General features: G+C 36.7%; 1 pseudogene; it reads right to left on the reverse strand.

The window, feature by feature from the left end:
- Positions 1-462: 462 nt before the first annotated feature.
- Positions 463-1,600, reverse strand: LOC100727385 (pre-mRNA-splicing factor RBM22-like; annotated as a pseudogene).
- Positions 1,601-6,747: the final 5,147 nt, after the last annotated feature.

Genomic DNA, 6,747 nt, shown 5'->3' on the forward strand with positions numbered 1-6,747 from the left:
CTGAGGGTATGACTTCAAAAGAGCTAAATTCTTAAATCACACTTACGCTGCTACAATGATTAGTACTAATTTTTTTAGATGGTACAAAAGAAAATACTCAGTAGTCATAAAAATAGTCAAAAGTTTTTTTTTTCTTTAATCACAGACCTATTTTTTCCTCTTACCAAAATATACAAAGTGAATATATAATTGGGATAGTAACTCTCTTGGATATGCCAGTTGACTCATCTGCTTGTCCCTATACAGGTTTAAGGGAAACAGACCTTGGATTTTGTAGTAATGTTATAGAAGTAACCAGCTGTGTTCATGGCAGCTTATTTGGGATCCAATGATCCTCTGAATATATGTAAGGAAGCAAGACTGTCATTTTGCAACTGCTCACTTCTGACACATTCAGCTACTATGGAAACTACTAAGGAAAGAAAATTGTATTTATTCCAATATTCATGTGGTGATAATATGCTAGAGGCTGCTATGTTTTGTGGCATGAGCTCCCATCCCTGAGGATCCTGAGAAGAACAGTGAATTCATCCTGGAGCCTTCATGAAGGGAGAGGTGGTCCCATTGGATGGAATATGTGTGGCCCAAAACCTGGGGCAGGAGCAGGGCAATGTTCATCACTGCTGGAGGACTACTTGGAAATAGGTTAAAGTAGTTGACAGAGGTTTCTCTTTGCTATGGGAGGAGGAGGAAGAGTTCTTGGCAGTCCTGGAACAGCCTCTAGCTTGATCAGAGCCTGTGGTTCCATCCTTCTCTTTTTCTTTTCTCTGGCTTCCTGGGATCACCCCATTTCACACTGAATCTGTGGCCATTCACAATCAACTTACTAAGGGGCTTCTCAGTAGCCACTTCTGCAGCCTGCCTTGTGGCAAACTGGATGAAAGTGCAGTGCTGCCTCTGTACAACTGTGATTGTCCAAATCTCTCTAAATTGATAGAAATGATTTCTGAGGTCTGTCTCAGTCACAGGATCACCCAGACCACCACATATAGTGTGCTGATAGTCTCGTCCTTGGGCAGGCCTAGATGATGCATTGTAGAAGCTTATCTGCTACAGGATTATTGCTTCTGTATTTCTGATCTTTAATATTCTGATCAGTGAGGGAGTCATGTGGTGTGTGTGTGTGGACACTCCTCTCTTACACCCTCCTTTCACCCAGAAGGAACAAAGGTAGAGCCAGACCAATTTAAGCAGCATGAACCTGGTGGGCATGGCTTTCTCCAGCATGCCAACTAGCCATCTCCCATCAGAGTTAGAAATTTCTCTCTCCATATTCAGTTTGGGGTATTCTTTGTTGACATCTGCTTTTGTCATGTCATCTTTAAAGACAGTCTTGCATCTCCAACCTGGATGGACAGGTCATACTCTAGGTCTAAGACGCAGACCTGACAAGTGTTTTTGAATTTACTGCAGTTTGGCACATTTCAGTCTTCTTGAAGTTCATCGGGACCCCAGAACAACAGCAAAACACTGTGTATGGCCTGGCACAGATTTTGCATTCAGATACATGGATTTTCACCAAGACATGTCTGGCATAGAATTGGGAAGTCTGCATCCTCCCAATTCTGTTGTAGGTGTTGGAACCCAGAGAGGTCACCATTTTAAGATTTTTGGGGGTGGGCAGAAGTAGGTTCTGAGCTCTTGTCTCTTATATTGTATGCAGGTTAACCAACAGAGGGCAGATGTAGCACTCACATCCTTAATCTCAGCATTGGGTGATGAATCAATTATAAACTCTAGATTCAACCACCTCTGCAAAACCTGCTTCTCATGACTACATGAGGCTTTGGGAGACATCTAGATGCAAACCATAACAGACATTAATCCCCTTCATGATGGTTTAAGCCTTAATAGTTAATTACTTCCTGGAGTCTACTTCCAAATACCTTCACTTTAAGATTATGGTTTTATTGCTTCAGTTTTTTGTTCTATTTTTTTGAAACAGGGCTTCATTATGTCATTCAAGATGGCTTGGACTCACTATGTAGCCTAAGCTGGTCTCATACAGCAATTCTCCTGCTTTAGCCTCCTAAGTGCTGGAATTACATGAGTGTACCACCACAGCTGAAAATGTTGCAGGCAGCAGAGTTAGTCAGAAATACTATAGGCGGTGAGATAGGACTGGGTCCTCAATGGAGCTAATGCAGAAACCTGGCAGCTACCAGAAAAGCTATGGCTCCTGCTGTGGGCCAGGCCTCAAAACCAGACCATACAAACGCACCCATATTCCGGGACTGATACCCTAAATAGTTCCCATCCCCCTAGGAAAGAGTCACAGCTCTGTAAGAATGCTCGCTCTCTTGGTGACTCGCTTCCCCATTTGTTCCTAATATAATCAGTTTTACCTGAACTACTGATATTACTGCTAACTATAGTTATGTCCCAACTTGAACCCATGGTTTTACTCTACAAAAGTCCTTAGAAAATACCAAGTCCCTGGTAACCCATTTGGGACCCCTTCTGTCTCTCTTCAGATAGAAGCTTCCTTTCTCTCAATAAATATATTCTACCTTTACCTCTGTTGTTCCTAAAATTCATTCTTCGATTTTAGAGAACACAAACTCACAGACAAAGTAGGTTGGATGTTTCATTCCCATATATCAATAAGATTAGGATTTTAACCTGAACAGGGGCAGGGAAGTATTCTAAACTTCAGTCCATTGTACCATCTTTTTCCTTTTTACTAATTTTCTCTAGAACCAGTCACCCTTTTCTACAAAAATTATGCATGTTCACTTTTCCTTTATCTCATCTACTATTTTGTAACGTTATTGAATTAAATTTCTGAGGCTCTTTTTTTCTGCATAGCTACTTTTGCTTTGCAGAGTGTAGATATGGCTCTTTATCCCTAACTCCTGTCCTGTAGGACTAGAGTGTATTAAGAAAGGGTCATAAATTCTTGGTTTGATGCATAAAAGGATTTGGAGAAATACTGGGATCTTTTGTTGCATAATACACTTGTACTTTCCCCACTGTGATTCTCAGCACAACTATATATTAAAATTAACTGGGAGACTACAAATTACTCATGTCTAAATTCATGTCAAAAATTAAATCCTCTGCTTATTGGTCTTGAATCCCATTTGTTTGTCAGTTTTGTTCATTTTGTTTTAAACTGCTCATATGATTCCATTGTGTGACCAAATTCAATAATAGCTGACCTAGACGGTACTATTCATCCTTTAATGTGCATGTATATGGCCTATGTATTATGTTTTAAGTGAAGATTCTGATTCACTAGGTATGAAGTGTGACCTGAGACTGTACTTCTAAGAAGTACCCAAGAGATTTTAATCATTTGGTTCAGGGACTTCATTTCTAATTATGGAGGTCTAGACTATTTAAAATTAATTAAATTTCACTAATCTATTCTCTTAAAAAAAAAAGTCCTTCTCTATTCATACCCCAAACAGCTGACATCATTGTTTTATGAGCATGCTACTTTTTTAGGTACTAAAAAATAAATTCTATAAAACAAAGAATATTCTGATATGTCATAACAATTTCCTTATCTTGGTCACATTAAATTTGTTTAACTAAATTAACAGTATTTGTTGAGGTTGTTTGGCAATAAATGGTGCATGAGAAAATCTGTGCGTGGTCCTATAGGGACAGAACACATCCATTAAAGAGGATCCTGGATTAACCTGGACACTAATATTCCAGATTTAGTTCTGCAATTGGTCTTTCCAAGCTTCAAATTTTTTTTTCATTTCTTATACTTTGGGGGTACAGGGAAGAGACTCAAACTCAGCCTAGTACATCAATGGAAACTTTCAGTGAAGGTAATTCCTTAGTTCAATCATTAAAGCTATATAATAGCCAGATGATAAAGCAGGAAAACAGAATGAAAGAGGATATGCAAGGGAACTAATATACAAGAGCAAAGGCAGTGCTTGCTTTGGCAGCACATATTCCAAATGAGCAAAGGCATTACAAACTCGATCATTAATTCAGTGCAGCACATTTTAGCCAGCATTTAGGAAAGGGTTAAGGCCTCATTCTCCAGAGACTAAAGATATTAATGTTCAATGCCTTATCATATCTCACTTTGCTGTGTGTTTTATATACTTTATTTAATCCTCACATCAATCAGGAGAGGTAGACTGATAAAAATTATATATGTGATGGTTTAGAAAGTTTAAGAAGCAGAAAAGGTCAGTAACTTAATTCATTTCCCATGGTTAATACATGGCAGAGCCCAGGTTTTGTCTCTGTTCTTAGTACCTGCTCTTACTCATGCTACAAACTTCAATAAAGAGTCAAAGACCACTTTCTTTGTTGTTGTTTTGGTACCAGGCATCAAACTGATGATGTCTGCTTGTCAGGCAGGTGGTGTGCCAGCTGAGCTGTATCCCTAGCTCCTCAATACAACTTCTAAAAAGACATGAAAGATGATAAGTTTTGTTTCAGAAAGATAAAACTTTGTGTTTCAGTAGCATAAAAGGTGCAAAATAATGGAGCTTGAACTGGCTGTAGTGGTCCACACATGTAATCCAAGTACCTGGGAGGCTGAAGAGGGAGTTCTGGGCCAGTCTGGGACGCATTGGGAATTCAAGGGCAACATGAAAGACTGTCTCAAGAAACCAAACAAAACAAAAAAGAAAAAGAAAAAATCAAGGTTGGATAACACTTAATAGTTTCTGAAATATTAATACTGACATTGAAGGTCATTTAAAAACTTACCTTTGATATACCATTAAAGCTACTAAAATTTTTGTCACTGTTATATGAGTCTGTATTATTTTTCTAATCTGCAGAGAATTAAAAATGTTAATTAATTAATTTGAGATGTGGTGTTGCTCTATTCCCTGGAGCGACCTGAATTCCAGGCTCAAGGGCTTCTCCAGCTTCTACCACTCAAGCAGCTGGGCCTTCAGGTGTGCACTGCCTCACCCAACCAGCCAGAAATGTTCTTTTGCAGCCTCTGAAATAGTATGTGCCTATGATATTTATTTGAGTCTCAAAAGAGATGTTCATAAAATAAAAAATAGAAAGTCATTTTTAGTGTTTTAATAGGTAGATTGCTAAACTTAGACTGAACCCAATCTTTCAAAAGTTTCTACTGGATAAAAGCAGCCTCATTTCCAAAATTGTTGTCCAGGCAGGGAGGCATACTGAGAAACAAACAGCACCTGGTAAGATGACCTTTTACTGAGAGATTATGTGGAAAAATATCTGTCTGCAATGATTGTTACATTATGTAAATATAGAAATAAGGAAAAAAATGGTTTTTTAGTGTCCTTTTACTATTAACTTACAGATCACATCGTCAAGAACATAAATAATTATCAGCCATTTAAATGTAAAAGTTCATGATACTTTGCTAAGTAAATACATATCTGGTTACTAAAATGAGACGGCATTTAATCTGGTTTAGTTTGGTATTTTTGGTGAGTTCACTAATTGGATGCTAAAACAGGATATACATTTTCTTTTTAGGCAATATCTATAAGATGATGTGAAAAGTTTAATAGCAATGCAGCTTTGAGATAAGGTAGTTACACTTTCAAATATTGACTCTGTATCTTTGTAGCTGTGTGACCAAAAGCAAATTATTGATCCTGTCTTAATCCTATATTACTTTTACCACAAAATTGGAATGGTTAGAATTCTGTCATTTTTTCCTTCTCCTTCCCTGCTCCAAATTTGTGTCAGGAATATATGATACTTTTGTATTTTGAGAAGAGAAAATATGATTTACATTTTCCCTAAACAAAAATTAATCCATTTTTGTCTGTTAATTTTGAATTTTTTAAAATTTTTATTTTTATTAGCACCTATTTGCAGTACATGGTGATTAGATTCATCATGGTGAGTTGATACATGTGCATAACATACTTTAATTCTTTTTATCTACCCTTCTTTAGTCCTCCCTCTCCACTCTTTCCATCTCTTGGCTTCCTTTTCAAAAGATCTGTCTTTCTGTTTTCTATTATTCATCATTTTCTTTGCTCTTTAATTTTTTTAAACTTTTGGTGTTGAGTAAAAGAAAAATTATGCAACATTTAATAAACTTGTGAATCTTATATATTTCACTTGCTATTATAGTCTCAAGATGCTTTCATTTTCTTGTAAGTAACTCAAACTTATTCTTCTGTAGAGCAGAGTGTATTTTACTATGTTTAAGTATTGCATTTTCAATCCATTGAGCTGCTAATGAGTAATGAACATAGTCTGCTTATTTACCAAGATAAGCTGATTTGTTTTTTAGCAAATGCTTTACCTACCATTTAACTTTGCTATTGTCCCACTATCATAAAGGTACAGAATTTATCTGTGTACAGTGGCATTTTGTATAATTTGATGACTTTCTGCTTTGATGAGGCCTGATTAGCAAGAAGTTCTGTTTTTCTGTGTTACAAGCTTAACAAAGTTCTTGGCTCCCGTACCTTCCTGGAAGTCTTTTTTAAAAATCCTATTGCTCTAGAGTTTTTCTTTTGTTATTTTTCTTTTTAAAAATACTAAGTTTATTTGTAGATTTTAGGTGTATATAATGATAGCATTCATATAGGGAGTTTGTACCTGTACATGATATATCTTGATTCTTTTTTTCCCATTCTCTTCCCCTTCTTTCAACTCCTCTTCCTCTCCTTATTTACAAAATTTTGCTTCTATTTTTCCTTTTTTTCTTCATTTTTTCTTTTGGAGCAGTATCTTTTGTTTGGTTGCACCTACATGAAAGTAGTCTGATTAGTCCTGTGAGCAGCCCAAGACTCAAATAAAGAACTGAGAATAATAAGTTTC

The sequence above is a fragment of the Cavia porcellus genome, unplaced genomic scaffold (genome assembly GCF_034190915.1).
Source record: "Cavia porcellus strain 051 isolate PalLab524CR breed Dunkin Hartley unplaced genomic scaffold, mCavPor4.1 scaffold_9, whole genome shotgun sequence".
NCBI classification, from domain to species: Eukaryota; Metazoa; Chordata; class Mammalia; order Rodentia; family Caviidae; genus Cavia; species Cavia porcellus.